Source organism: Ranitomeya variabilis, chromosome 6 (genome assembly GCF_051348905.1).
Source record: "Ranitomeya variabilis isolate aRanVar5 chromosome 6, aRanVar5.hap1, whole genome shotgun sequence".
NCBI classification, from domain to species: Eukaryota; Metazoa; Chordata; class Amphibia; order Anura; family Dendrobatidae; genus Ranitomeya; species Ranitomeya variabilis.
The window spans coordinates 170,953,932-170,969,478 of record NC_135237.1 but is presented as its reverse complement, the minus strand read 5'-3'; the positions used below and the strand labels follow the sequence as shown (position 1 = coordinate 170,969,478).

General features: G+C 45.4%; 2 protein-coding genes across 3 annotated transcripts in view; both read left to right on the top strand.

The window, feature by feature from the left end:
• LOC143783241 (uncharacterized) overlaps positions 1-15,547 on the top strand; it is a 107,997-nt gene that overhangs the window by 62,587 nt on the left and 29,863 nt on the right. The window lies entirely within an intron of this gene.
• The window catches only part of ELMO1 (engulfment and cell motility 1), a 522,734-nt gene continuing 507,940 nt past the window's right edge, over positions 754-15,547 (top strand). For both annotated transcript variants that reach the window (XM_077269247.1, XM_077269246.1), the window contains exon 1: positions 754-873. The gene's annotated coding sequence lies outside the window, so the exon portion shown is untranslated. The remainder of the gene's footprint in view (positions 874-15,547) is intronic.

Here is a 15,547-nt window from a genome sequence, read left to right as displayed (position 1 = left end):
ATGTAAAAAAAAAATTTGGTTTGTGGCGCCATTTTTTGAGACACGTAACTTTTTTAGTTTTTCTTACGATGGTGTTTTTTTTTTCGCACGAAGTGGTACTTTCATTGCAATTTTTCTGGGTGGTGCGGTGACAAAGGAAACGTCAATTCTGTTGTTTTTTTTTCTTACAGGATAAAGACTTCCTTTCATAGATCGGACTTTCATGGACGCGGCGATACCAAATATGCTTATTTTTTGTTTCTTTATTACCTGGACAAGAAGGGGTTATTGGAGGGACAACTTCCAAGTTTTTGAGGAGTTTTGCAGTTTTGGAGAGTTTCCAATTTAAAAACTCAAAACAACTAGGTGTGAACAGTGCACATACCCTACAGAGGGATTGCCCCAAAGCAATGTGCCTGCGACCACCGGACGTCACAGCTCAGTGATTGCCTCGGACCTCAATGTCGCATGTGGCGTTTTCCGCTCGTCGTGTTTGCAGCAGAAACTGATGGAGACTGGGCCATAGGGCACAGCAGTGCGGCCATGCTGCTCAGCACCCAGCTTTCTCACGAACAGACACAACTAGCTCTGGGGTGAGTGACTACTACAATGGAGGCGCTGGGGCTTTCATCACTGCACAGGAGCAGCCTGGTAGCAGCGGCTGCAGCACAGCTTGTGGCCCGGGGACGAGCGGCGGAGGGCATCACCACACAGCGTGTGACAGGGGCTCTCAGCGGAGCTCAGCCACCTCCTCAGCATTAGGCGGCATTCTGTGGCGGCTCCGCCCTCCGCTCTGGCTCCTCCTCCACCCCAGTACGAGTCTGCAGCTGGTGAACCGCGGCAGGAGGAGGCAGAGGCTATAACTGCCCGGGAAGGAGGCTGCCCTGCGCTCAGGTAGGACTGACACCCGCTGCTGTGTGCTGAGGGGACGGCGCCCGCAGTGTGCCGGGGGTCCCGGACTGCGCTGTGTATGCGGCTCCGCTGCGGGGTGATGTGCGGCACGGGGGCACACTGGGGGCAGCTGCAGACCGGCCGAAAAGCAACTTTCCTGCCGTGTGCGGCTCACGGCGGAGGCAGAAGTTCCTGCGCCCGCACAGCTGTGCTCTGCCCTCCTCTCCTGTGCCCGTGCCTCTGCTCAGAGGTCATGCTGGAAGTTATAGTGCACCACATATGTTATCAAGCATGCTGGGAGGTGTAGTGCCTCCACTGCCATAGCATGGACTGTTCGCTTTCCCGATCTCCATCTCTGCTCTCGGACATCAGGATCCACCCAGCTTTCCCAGTCTCCATCCATCCGTGATACCTGGCTGCTTCACCACAGTCCTCGCGTCTTCATTCTGATGTTGTTAGGGCATCCTGGGAGTTGTAGTGTCGCTTTTGGTTGGCTGTTCTCTTGGCAGGGCATTTGGAGTGCAACAGGTTGCAGATCACTCAGGTGGTCCTGGCATGCTGGGAGTTGTAGTTTTCCCCAGATCCAGGGCTGGCTGAGCATCCCGGGATGATCGTTTTCTCCTGTCCCTGCAGTTTGCAGATCACTATCATCTTGTCAGGCTACAGTTGTGGTGCAGCACAGCTGGAGAGCCCGGTGCTGCTGGGAGTTGTAGTTACTCTGCCGCATTCTTACCAATATTTGGCTTTCTGTTGCTTTGGTGCACGAATTGCTCTGCACTCCACTGATGGGAGCTGTGGTGGCATATAATGGTGCAAGTGTGAACATGGCCTTATATTGTCAGTGCATGCTGGTAGTTGTAGTTCCTGTCCTCGCTGGGCGGCCAGTGGTAAAGCTCTTCGGTGTCTATACAACCTCAGGGTATGGGATGTCAGAAAGCTGCTGAATATATCAGTCATTCCCTTCCCTACACATAAAGGCTTCTCTAGAAATCCTCCCCTTGGGGTTAGTGGTCCCTTGTGCTCCTGCCCACGCTGATGAGGGTAACGTACACTGCCGTTCTGTGCAGCCCAGGACTGCAGGTGAGACCCCAATATATTGCTTTAGAGGGTGGATCTTCAGACAAGAGTTGACTTTGGCTCTGTGTGGAAGGCGAAGAGCTGCTGAGCACTCGGTACGTTACCACATAGCAAACGTCCTGCGTTTTTTCGCACCACATTCAAGTACCATCAAAATCTAACCCACAGGCCGTGGAAAAAAATCTGATTGACCTCTGATGAGGCTTTAAAATCCAAAGCATGGTGATTTATCCTGTGGATGTTTTGGTGTAAATTCATGTGATCAACTAATTCATAACTGATCCCAGACTATCTGGCTCATGTGGTAACATATAGCCACAGGCAATAATGCCACAGCAGTACTCATGACGCAGGGGGGGCTGTCACCCGAAACGTGTTGTTGTCTTTCTTTTAGCTGTACTGCTGATCTTGTCCTCTGTTATGCCCGTTGTGTGAATAAGTCTATTAACGGTTCGTTGAGCTGGACTATCTTCATTTTATGACTGCTATATTCACCTTTCCATCGTAGCTGAGACAGACACATTTTTTGGGTGTATTTTACACCCTTTTCAGCAGAACCCCCTGATTTTGCTGAACTTGCATGATTTAAAAAAAAAAAAAAAAAATAGTTTATTTAACCTTGTGTTACTGGGACCGTAGGTGCAACCTGGTGGTGCGGCTCTTAGCATTGATCCTTGATGTGTCTCTGTAGGTGCCCAATTATGGTATATAAACATTAGAAATTCCCAGTATGGACTATAATATCTTGTATGTTTGATATATATGGGTCCCATGCGTATATTTCAGTTGTAGCACGTTGTACACAGTTGGCCTTCTCTCCATTTGTTCTTTGCCTGACTGTGGCTACCTGATGAGTTGACTCAGGGGGGATACCTGTGGCTACCTGGTGAGTTGGCTTGGGGGATGCCTGTGGCTACCTGGTGAGTTGACTCGGGGGTTGCCTGTGGCTTACCTGGTGAGTTGGCTCTGGGGGACGCCTGTGGCTAACCTGGCGAGTTGGCTCGGGGGGGACGCCTGTGGCTAACCTGGCTCGGTGGCTCGGGGGGACGCCTGTGGCTAACCTGGCTCGGTGGCTCGGGGGGACGCCTGTGGCTAACCTGGCTCGGTGGCTCGGTGGGACGCCTGTGGCTAACCTGGCTCGGTGGGACGCCTGTGGCTAACCTGGCGAGGTGGCTACCCTGGCTCGGGGGGACGCCTGTGGCTAACCTGGCTCAGGGGGACGCCTGTGGCTAACCTGGCGAGGTGGCTACCCTGGCGAGGTGGCTCGGGGGACCTCTCTAGACTAGAGGGACCTGTATATTTCAGATGTATTCTGGAAGACATGCCATGAATGTCTAAGTTGTGATTGCCCTTTTATATTTGGTGTAAGCAACCAGAAAAGTGTCTAGTTGATCTGTAAGCGCATGCATCGTCAGGAGTCACTAAGGGGTAACGTTTCTCCTTACCTTGACAAGCCAGCTGGTATGTCACTCTCCATAAGGAGAAACGTTACCCCTTAGACCCCAGTCCAGAGCCTCTCACCTAGCCAAATCAGTTCTCATGCTTCGCACTGACGAGGGCCAACAGCCCGAAACACCGTGTCTGCGAATTGAGATACTGATTTGGCTTTTATCCTAAGGCTACTTTCACACTAGCGTTGGGCTCGGCCCGTTGCAGTGCGTCGGGCCGAGGTTACCGATGCTAGCGTTCTCTGCGCCGCACAACAGAGGCAGCAGATGCATTTTTCCAGCGCATCCGCTGCCCCATTGTGAGGTGCGGAGAGGTGGGGGTGGAGTTGTGGCTGCGCATGCGCGGTCGGAAAAAGCGGACCGTCGGGAGCAAAAAAACATTACATGTAACGTTTTTTGCTCCCGACGGTCCGCCACAACACGGCGCAAACGTCGCACGACGGTTGCGACGTGTCTCAATGCGTCGCAAATGCGTCGCTAATGTTAGTCAATGCAGAAAAAACGCATCCTGCAAGCACTTTTGCAGGATGCGTTTTTTCGGCAAAACGACGCATTGCGACGTATTGCAGTTAACGCTGGTGTGAAAGTAGCCTTAGTCATATTGCACGACTCGTTAAAGGGTTGATTGTGACTTGTAGGATCGGTACTACCAACAGGTGGCGCTATAGAGTTAAGTCCTCTTTTTCTCAGAAGAGGCAATTTGCATATTTAAAGTTAGATACACACCTGGAATGTAACTTGTTCAGGAGACTACTGAAGATGAATAATCGCCAGCAGGGGATGTGAATGGTGTCCATCGGGTTGATATCATAGTGCCAGGCTGAGTATTTATGGCTAGATTTGTGTTTTAAAATATTGCAGACAATATTTTCTTTAGTGTGTTTATCATTACAGTATCGGTGAGTTACACAATATTAGATGAAAGCTATGGAGATGTAACTATTCCAGCAGCTGCTCCCTTTACACCAGTACTACTGGCCGTATACCAGTACGCTCTGTGGAGTTGGACATACAAACTTTACCAGGATTGCACATTGTCACAAGTGACTTTCCTTCTGCTGCTATTAGAGATTTCCGCTTGTGTGCTGTATGAGCAGGATGTGCAGCCAGCTACACATGTGGTTTCTGTATTTAGGTTGTCAGTGATAATCATTCTAAACATCCCACATAAGATGCTGCAAGAAATGTAAATCAACTCTATAGATGACAAGTTTTCATGAAGAGAATGTGGGGCGATGGAGCATTCTTTGCTAGTCATAGCCAGGAACAGGTGCTTTTCGTAGGGTGGAGCTGCGGTAAGGATAAAGAACTGTAATTCTAGACTCCTCTTTTATAAGATGGATGAATTAAACAATTAGGAGGCATCATCTTTCACTTTATACCTTGCATAAAAAAGAAGCCCTTTGATTCCGGTATGACTGAAAAAAAAAGAATAAAAATTGTATGAACAAGGCTTTACGATCTCATTTACTTTTATTACCCCATACACCGAGCTCTCAAATCAGGTTATTTGACATATCGTTGGTCATATTGAACAGGGAACGTAGTTCTCACAGGCTCATGTTCTCACCTCCTGTATACAGCAAAGCCATAAACAAAGGACCTGTATAAATGGCATGAAGTAGCCATATGCCAATGTTAAGGAGAGGTTTGTCACCGCATGGCGACACTAGGTAGCTCTGGATTTATTATAAAGCAACGTTTCTAAGGAGGAAACGTTTGTATTCTAGTGTGCCAAGGTGCATGCCAAAATTTTGTTCACAGATTAATTATAAAGGCAAAACCCCATCTATGTACAATATGTGCCCATAGCAGTCAATGGGTGCACCAAGCGCCTGTACTTGGTTTGAACAATCATGTTGTGCTGACAAAGTCCCTTTAAAATATGAAGCAAATTTTTCATGCTGTGTTTCTGCCTTTAGGTATTGTACTGATTTTGACAACCATTAGACATGCTGTGAATATTAATTAATGCCAAAATATGTGAACAGCTGCATTGACTAATGTTAGCTCTGGGTTTATAAGGGGCATTCAGCCTTTTAAAATGAAAGCACCACTCCAGCGTGTTTTTATTTATTTAATTTCACTGCTGGAGTAGTATTACTAATCCATGTCCCCTCCTGTCCCTGATATTATACTGTACTTGCTAGCCGCCATCTTCAGTTCTTCTTGGCGCCACTCCTGTCCCATTTTACTATTTTGTGACCGTAGCTAATGACTGGAAGTCAGCGTGAACGGTCACAAGCTCTCAGTGCAAGTGTGAGGGTCTTGTTTTGGTTGTGATAGACTTGCACGGAAAAGTGATCTCTGGCTCGCCCAGTAAACACTAGAGCGATCTGGCGGGTCACAATCTGATGGAGACCGCTGGAGTGGTGCTGAGAACAGAAGACTGTGCCTGACCAGTATAGTACTAGGGTCAGGGAGCTTATATTAGTGATACCACTCCAGGGGTTAAAAACTCTCCTGGAGTGGTGCTTTAATGGTCTATCTTTGGAAAAGGCCTTGCGTATTAGGGCTCATTCAGAAATCATTCATTTTTCTCGTATGCAAAAAAGATGAATTTTCATCAGTGTTTTTGATCAGATTTTTTTTTCAGAAGTTGGTCTTTTTTTTTTTTTTTGATTCATAGATTTCCATTGAAATAAGAACAATCACAAATATGAACCAGCTTGAAAGCCGGTATAAACATTGAAGTTTTCTACTGTACTGTCCAAAACAAATTGCTCAAAAATCTTGCCTTGCGCAGGCGTGTACTATGAAGGCAGAGAATGAACTTCAGTCCAATATTGCAGCCAGCATGCAGCCAGCGGGTAAGGAAAGGGTGAATCAAACACCCGAAAACCCTGCCTCTATGGCTGAAAATTGTTCCCTCCAAATTCAGATGACAGAGTCCCTTTAAGATGGACACAGGTTGTTTCCATTAGTCGGCAAGGCGTGTTTTCAGTATGTACTCTTCGGAATGGAGCACAAATTGAAAAGAAGGTGGAGGCATACGGTTGCATATGTCTGGCCACAGGTTTAGCAGTAGTGTAGACACCCGGGCTCTGAATTATCAAGGTGATCACACCAAAATTCTGGTGTAAGTCACAAAATTTATGCAACTCAATGTTTGTGACTTGTTTTCCCAATTCTGCTGCATTGTGTGGAACAAGGGCATGACTCCTCAGCTTGTGGAGGCGTAGGCTACAAACTCGCTGAGCGAGCCACTGAGTACTGAAATGCATGACTTATAAAAATTGTCTTTTGTCTGTTGAATCAGGCACCAGAGTCCCAAACTGCTTTAGTGAGTGACATCCGTAAAAGAAATGGACTTCAGTAATTGATCGACTGCACACAAGCCTAAGATCAGAATGGTTAATGACCAGCCTCTCTTGGATTGTAAGGTGCAGCGCTACTGGGTTCTGGAGCAATGGACCTTTTGGAATAGGCACACATTTGTTCAGGTGAACTTTTGGAAAGCCTTCCCCCAAGAATGTGGGCTTTGGTATCTGCAAAATGGTACTTAACGCCATAGTGACAAGCCAATAGATTAACAAGTCCACACTTTTCGAATGGGTTATCCGACAAGCTCAAATACAATAGTTGTCATTATCTGGTCACCACATAAGTCCATTGGTGTGCCGTTATTTGTGATATTATCTGTGATATAATGGATCAATCCATTTTGGATATAAAAAGTTACAAATCATTAATGCTTGTTAGAATGAATCAGATATTTGTGCTGGGAACATTTTTACAGATAATGTGTACTGTATAGTTTTCTGAATTCCTGAAACCAATCTTCTGTAATGTAGGAGCAACATTATGCTGTTAGTAATATAACTATGGCTTATTGGTGTCATTGAGCCAAACTGCAATATTGCAAAGCTGGCTATGATCCTTGCAGATTTGTCACTGGCTGGTAAATAGAAAGGGACACATGTAAGCAAGGCTAAAACATATGGAAAAAGTAGAAATATTCTGTGTACTACTCATATACTGTCTAAATGTAGTAATGTAGAAGTCCTGCAACCCAGTGCCACGTTAGCAATTTGGTTGTTATAAGAACCATGACAAATGCCAATTGTAGGGATTTCTTGTGCCGCAATTAACAAATCATGTTTTGTAGATTTTTGCTGTTAATGATTTCTTATACCACATTTCATATTCCATTATATAAATATCTTGATTTACTAATTTTAGTAAAAAGATTTGATCTTTCGGATTTTGTACTATCCCTTTATAGGGTCAGTCTCACACACTGCTATTTGATGTAGGTGTTATCACTTTGTAGTCCATTTAAGGCCCACTTCACATGTTTCAGGTACATATGGTGTCTTGATGCGTTAGCAATCGGAGTAAGGGGTTTGGGGTTGAGGCCGTCTGTGAATTGTCAGAAATCACAGCTGGCAGCAAGCCCTGGTGTTGGTAATGGAGTGGTGTCTATCAGATTGAGGCTGGAGTCACACTAGAGTTAAAAAATTTGGTCCGATGTTGCTCCAGAAAAGTAGGGCGACTGTCATGTGATTTTTATCAAGTAGTATCCGTTTAAAATCCGCATGCAATGCATTTTTCACATCTGCTTTTACATACTGTAATTCTATCATTACAATCTAGTTTTCTAACTAATAAAACAATGTTATATATAGATATAGAAAGATGTGGTTGATATATAAAATTGGTGCTTTGTGTGTTTGTTTTCTGTACTTATATTAATTTAAAATTAAATAAAAGAAAAGGTATGGGGTCCCCCTAATTTTTATTAACCAGCTGAGGGAAGACACCCCCCCCCCCCCATTACTAACCTAATAGTCAAATATAATAAAGAACACAATAGGGTTAGTAATGGGGGGTGTCAGCTGATATTACAAAGATGATAACCCCAAAACTAAAACCCCACGTGCCACCACACCAGAGCAAGTAGGAAGAGTGGAGGCTAAGCGTGAGAATTGGCGTATCGAATAGATGTGCCATTTCTGGGGTGGTTGAGGGCTGGTGTTCTTAGTCTTGGAATGCGCCAATATCCGTGGCTCCTTCTCGGGCTATTGTTATCAACCAACAGCTGTCTGCATAGCCTTTGGTTATTCATTATAGGGGGACCCCGCTTTATTATTATTATTATTATTATTACTGTTATTGTTGTTAATTTTTATTTATATAGCTGATTTTTTATTTTGGTGGGGGGTCCCTTATTTTAAGCCCTTCATGACCCAGCCTATTTTGACCTTAATGACCTGGCCGTTTTTTCCAATTCTGACCAGTGTCCCTTTATGAGGTAATAACTCCGGAACGCTTCAACGGATCCTAGCGTTTCTGAAATTGTTTTTTCGTGACATATTGGGCTTAATGTTAGTGGTAAATTTAGGTCGATAATTTTTGTGTTTGAAAAAAATTGAAATTTGGCGAAAATGTCGCAATTTTCAAATTTTGCATTTTTATTCTCTTAAACGAGAGAGTTATGTGACACAAAATAGTTAATAAATAACATTACCCACATGTCTACTTTACATCAGGACAATTTTGGAAACACAATTTTTTTTTGCTAGAAAGTTATAAGGGTTAAAATTTGACCAGCGATTTCTCATTTTTACAACGAAATTTACAAAACCATTTTTTTTAGGACCACCTCACATTTGAAGTCAGTTTGAGGGGTCTATATGGCTGAAAATACACAAAAGTGACACCATTCTAAAAACTGCACCCCTCAAAGTGTTCAAAACCACATTCAAGAAGTTTATTAACTCTTCAGGTGCTTCACAACAGCAGAAGCAACATGGAAGGAAAAAACGAACATTTACTTTTTAGTCACAAAAATGATTTTTAGCAACAACTTTTTTATTTTCCCAAGGGTAAAAAGAGAAACTGGACGCCAAAAGTTATTGTCCAATTTGTCCTGAGTACGCAGATACCCCATATGTGGGGGGGAACCACTGTTTGGGTGCATGACAGGGCTCGGAAGGGAAGGAGCGCCATTTGACTTTTTCAATGAAAAGTTGGCTCCAATCTTTAGCAGACACCATGTCGTGTTTGGAGAGCCCCTGTGTGCCTAAACATTGGAGCTCCCCCACAAGTGACCCCATTTTGGAAACTAGACCCCCAAGGAGCTTATCTAGATGCATAGTGAGCACTTTGGACCCCCAGGTCCTTCACAAATTGATCCGTAAAATTGAAAAAGTACTTTTTTTTCAGAAAAAAATTCTTTTAGCCTCAATTTGTTCATTTCCACATGGGCAACAGGATAAAATGGATCCTAAAATGTATTGGGCAATTTCTCCTGAGTACACTGATGCTTCACATGTGGGGGTAAAGCACTGTTTGGGCACACGGCAGGGCTCGGAAGGGAAGGAGCACCATTTGACTTTTTGAATGAAAAATTAGCTCCAATCGTTAGCGGACACCATGTCGCGTTTGGAGAGCCCCTGTGTGCCTAACATTGGAGCTCCCCACATGTGACCCCATTTTGGAAACTAGACCTCCCGTGGAACTAATCTAGATGTGCGGTGACCACTTTAAACCCCCAAGTGCTTCACAGAAGTTTATAACGCAGAGCCGTGAAAATAAAAAATCATTTTTCTTTCCTCAAAAATTATGTTTTAGTAAGCAATTTTTTATTTTCACAAAGGTAACAGGAGAAGTGGACCCTAATAGTTGTTGCCCATTTTGTCCTGAGTACGCGGATACCCCATATGTGGGGGGGAACCACTGTTTAGAGGCTTGGAAGGGAAGTAGTGACGTTTTGAAATGCAGACTTTGATGGAATGGTCTGCGGGCTTCACATTGCGTTTACAGAGCCCCTGATGTGCCTAAACAGTAGAAACCCCCCATAAGTGACCCCATTTTGGAAAACTAGACCCTCCAAGGAACTAATCTAGATGTGTGGTGACCACTTTGAACCCACAAGTGCTTCACAGAAGTTTATAACGCAGAGCCGTGAAAATAAAAAATCATTTTTCTTTCCTCAAAAATTATGTTTTAGCAAGCAATTTTTTTTTTCGCAAGGGTAACAGGAGAAATTGAACCCTAATAGTTGTTGCCCGGTTTGTCCTGAGTATGGTGGTATCTCATATGTAGGGGTAAACCACTGTTTGGGCGTACGTTGGGGCTCGGAAAGAAGGGAGCACCATTTGACTTTTTGAACGCAAGATTGGCTGCAATCAATGGTGGCGCCATGTTGCGTTTGGCGACCCCTGATGTGCCTAAACAGTGGAAACCCCTCAATTCTAACTCCAACACTAACCCCAACACACCCCTAACCCTAATCCCAACTCTAGCCATAACCCTAACCCTAATCTTAACCCTAATCCTAACCACAACCCTAACCCCAACACACCCCTAACCTTACCATAACCCTAACCACAAGCCTAATCTTAACCCTGCGGATTTACCGCGGATTTCCAGTGTTTTTAGTTTTGGTTTCACCTGCGGATTCCTATTGAGGAGCAGGTGTAAAACCCTGCGAAATCCGCACAAAGAATTGACATGCTGTGGAAAATACAACACAGCGTTTCCGCGTGGTATTTTCCGCATTATGGGCACAGCGGATTTGGTTTTCCATAGGTTTAAATGGTATTGTAAACCTGATGGAAAACTGGTACGAATCCGCCGGGGCCAATCCGCTGCCGATCCGCAGCCAAATCCGCACCGTGTGCGCATAGCCTGATTCTAACCCTAACCCTAGTTCTAACCCTAATTCTAACCCTAACCCTAGTGGAAAAATAAAAGTAAATATATTTTCTGTATATTATTATTGTCCCTACCTATGGGGGTGATAAAGGGGGAGGGGTTCATTTACTATTTTTTATTTTTTTTATTTTGATCACTGTGATAGGTTTTATCACAGTGATCAAAATGTACCTGGAACGAATCTGCCGGCCGGCAGATTCGGCGAGCGCACTGTGCATGCACCCGCCATTTTGGAAGATGGCGGCGCCCATGGAGAAGACGGATGGCCACCGGGAGGATCAGTAAGAATGGGGGGGGATCGGACAGGAGGACGGAGGGGAGCGTAGCACAGGATGGAGGACTGGGGAGGAGATCGGTGGCAGATCAGGGTTTCCAGCCATGGCCAATGATATTACAGATTCGGTCATGGCTGGATTGTAATATTTCACCACTTTTCATAGGTGAAATATTACAAATCACTCTGATTGGCTGTTTCACTTTCAACAACCAATCAGTGTGATCGTAGCCACGGGGGGGGGGGGGTGAAGCCACCTCCCCCCACCTCCCCCCCCCCCCCCCCCGGGCTGAAGTACCACTCACACTGTCCCTGCAGATCGGGTGAAATTGGACTTAACCCTTTCACCCGATCTGCAGGGACGCGATCCCTCCATGACGCATACGCTGCATCACAGGTCGGATTGGCACCGACTTTCATGACGCAGCGTAAGCGTCATAGGTCGGGAAGGGGTTAATAGCCAGTAAAGGCTGGTTATTAATAAAGGGGGGGAGGTGAAAATAAGGAAAATAAGTATTTGGTACACTACCTATTTTGCCAGTTTTCCAACCTACAAAGAATGGAGACATCTGTAATTTTTATCGTAGGTACACTTCAACTGTGAGACAGAATCTAAAAATAACCAGAAAATCCCATTGTATGATTTTTACATAATTACTGTATATACGCCGAGATGTTCAGCACATTTTTTTGTGTGCTGAAAACGCCCCCCTCGGCTTATACACGAGTCATTGTCCAGAAAGCTGGCGGGGCAGGAGGAGCGGCAGAGCAGCGGCAGGAGCCGGCTAACAGAAGACATCATACTCGCCCTCCTTGCGCCGTCATTGCATCTCCGACCCGGCACCGGTGGCTTTTCTGGGCTGAGCGGTCACGTGGTACCGCTCATTAAGATAATGAATATGCACGCATACTCATTGCCTTAATGAGCGGTACTACGTGACCGCTCATCACAGGAGAGCTGCCGCACTGGGACATCGGAGATACAGCGACGGCGCGAGGAGGGTGAGTAGGACGGGGGGAGGTGAGCCATGCATACAACAGGGGGAGCCACAGACTGGCTTTTTCCCACGGTCCAGAGGTAACCTCAATTCAGCCCGGCCGTGATGATGGCTTCAATCCCACAAATATTACCCCACTTGCCACCACTACAGGGCAAGTGGGAAGAGCAGTGCAAAGTGCCAGAAAAGGTGCATGTAATAGATGTCTTTTCTGGGCAGCTGCGGGCTGCTGTTTTTAGACTAGGGGGGGCCTATATCAATGGCCCCTTACCAGTCTGAGAATAGCAGTCCCCAGCTGTGAGTTTTAGCAAAGCTGGTTGTCAAAAATGGGGGGGACCTCCATGCTTTTTTTTTTTTTAGTTATTTAAATTAAAAAAAATAGCGTGGGGACCCCTCTAATCTTGATAACCAACCTAGTCGAAGCTGACAGCTGGGGGTTGCAGCCCCAAGCTGTGAGTTTTGTCTGGTTGGTTAATAAAATAGGGGGGATCCCACATAGGGTTTTTCATTTATTTCCGAACTATCGCAGGTGGAGGCTGTGGAATACCCCCATCCTTCGCACCTACTGTCACTGTTATTAGCGACAGCAGGTGCCGGATGATGGGGGTAACAGCTCCCAAAAACCCTCACCTGCTGTCATTCAGACTTTAATTTAATGCTCATCATTGTCCTCTGCATGCCGGGGAAGAGCGCTTACTGTAGAGCTTCTTCTCCGGTGGCTGTCCGTGTGGTACTGATGTGGCACACGGTTGCCACACGTAGTACACACATGGACACGGATATCTCTGGTACGGGTTTTTCCGGTACCGGAAACATCAGGATGTGTGAAACGGGCCTAATACAAGTAATGAGTGCAGAGTAAGAGGACTTGTTGAAGAAAAATTGACAGATCTGTGAGAGCCAGAATTCTTGCTGGGGAAAAATGGGGGCTGCGCCTTATAGTCCAAATGTAGCTTATTGGGGGGTTGCGGTGGTGGTGGACCGGGATCACAGGAGGCAGGGTTCCTTCCTCTGGAGCTGGCGGTGGCAGAAGTCGTGTGACGGCCCGGTGTCGGCTGTGAGACAAAGCGGAGTGAATTTTTTCCTGGCGGCCATTTTTCTGAAGCCATGGGCCACCAGAGGCAGCGCATGCATAGAATGGCATCTCGGCCTGGCCGAGATCTAAATCCTCGTAAGTACGGCCTCTGGCAGTCATTTCCCTGAAGTGCACAGCTTCAGGAAGATGGCTGCTGGAGGCAACGCTTGCTCAGATTAACATCTCGACAGTGCTGTTGTCCCAGTCTGTGCATGCGCTGCCTCTGGCAGTCATTTTCCTGAAGCCCATGACTTTCGGAAGATGGCCATCGGAGGTGGTGTTTACGCTGATTATCATCTCAGTTGGGCTGAAATCCCAGTCTGCGCGCGCTCCGCCTCTGGCGGCCCACAGCTTCAGGAAAATGGCAGTCGCAAAATCAATGCACTCTGCTCTCTGTGCTGACACCAGGCCTACAGAATCTCACACCTAGGTCACCCACTTCTCCCACCCAGGGCCCACGGCACTGCCCCATTTCTGCCTCTGCCAGCTTCCTGAAAAAGGGGACCATGCCGCTTGTGACCCCCGCTCCACTGCCACCACCAGGTAAGACACCTGAAATTGAGATAATAAGACAGACCCCAATGATATAAAAAAAAAATCTATTTTTCTATTTTCCTTCCCAAAATTTGGGGTTCGTCTTATTGTCCGGTGCGTGTTAAAGTCTGAAAAATACGGTAATTAATTCATGCAATAAAATTCAACTTAATTTTTAAAAAAATGTACAATTGATTTTCTGGTTATTATTTTTAGATTCAGTATCTCACACGATAAAAATTACAGACCACTCCATTCTTTGTTTAAAAAAAAAAAAAAGAAAAGAAAAAAAAACCTTGAAAAATCAGCAGTGTATCAAATACTTATTTTCCCCACTGTCGGTGTTATTTACTGGCGGGTCACATAGGGATTCAGAACGGATTGTCCAAGTTGTGGACAACACTTTTAACATTAATGAAACAGACTATATATATATATATATATATATATATATATATATATATATATATATATATATATATATATATATATATATATATATATATATATATACAGGTCCTTCTCAAAAAATTAGCATATAGTGTTAAATTTCATTATTTACCATAATGTAATGATTTCAATTAAACTTTCATATATTATAGATTCATTATCCACCAACTGAAATTTGTCAGGTCTTTTATTGTTTTAATACTGATGATTTTGGCCTACAACTCCTGATAACCCAAAAAACCTGTCTCAATAAATTAGCATATCAAGAAAAGGTTCTCTAAACGACCTATTACCCTAATCTTCTGAATCAACTAATTAACTCTAAACACATGCAAAAGATACCTGAGGCTTTTAAAAACTCCCTGCCTGGTTCATTACTCAAAACCCCCATCATGGGTAAGACTAGCGACCTGACAGATGTCAAGAAGGCCATCATTGACACCCTCAAGCAAGAGGGTAAGACCCAGAAAGAAATTTCTCAACAAATAGGCTGTTCCCAGAGTGCTGTATCAAGGCACCTCAATGGTAAGTCTGTTGGAAGGAAACAATGTGGCAGAAAACGCTGTACAACGAGAAGAGGTGACCGGACCCTGAGGAAGATTGTGGAGAAGGACCGATTCCAGACCTTGGGGAACCTGAGGAAGCAGTGGACTGAGTCTGGTGTGGAAACATCCAGAGCCACCGTGCACAGGCGTGTGCAGGAAATGGGCTACATGTGCCGCATTCCCCAGGTAAAGCCACTTTTGAACCATAAACAGCGGCAGAAGCGCCTGACCTGGGCTACAGAGAAGCAGCACTGGACTGTTGCTAAGTGGTCCCAAGTACTTTTTTCTGATGAAAGCAAATTTTGCATGTCATTCGGAAATCAAGGTGCCAGAGTCTGGAGGAAGACTGGGGAGAAGGAAATGCCAAAATGCCTGAAGTCCAGTGTCAAGTACCCACAGTCAGTGATGGTGTGGGGTGCCATGTCAGCTGCTGGTGTTGGTCCACTGTGTTTCATCAAGGGCAGGGTCAATGCAGCTAGCTATCAGGAGATTTTGGAGCACTTCATGCTTCCTGGCACCTGCTCACAGTGCCAAAACCACTGGTAAATGGTTTACTGACCATGGTATTACTGTGCTCAATTGGCCTGCCAACTCTCCTGACCTGAACCCCATAG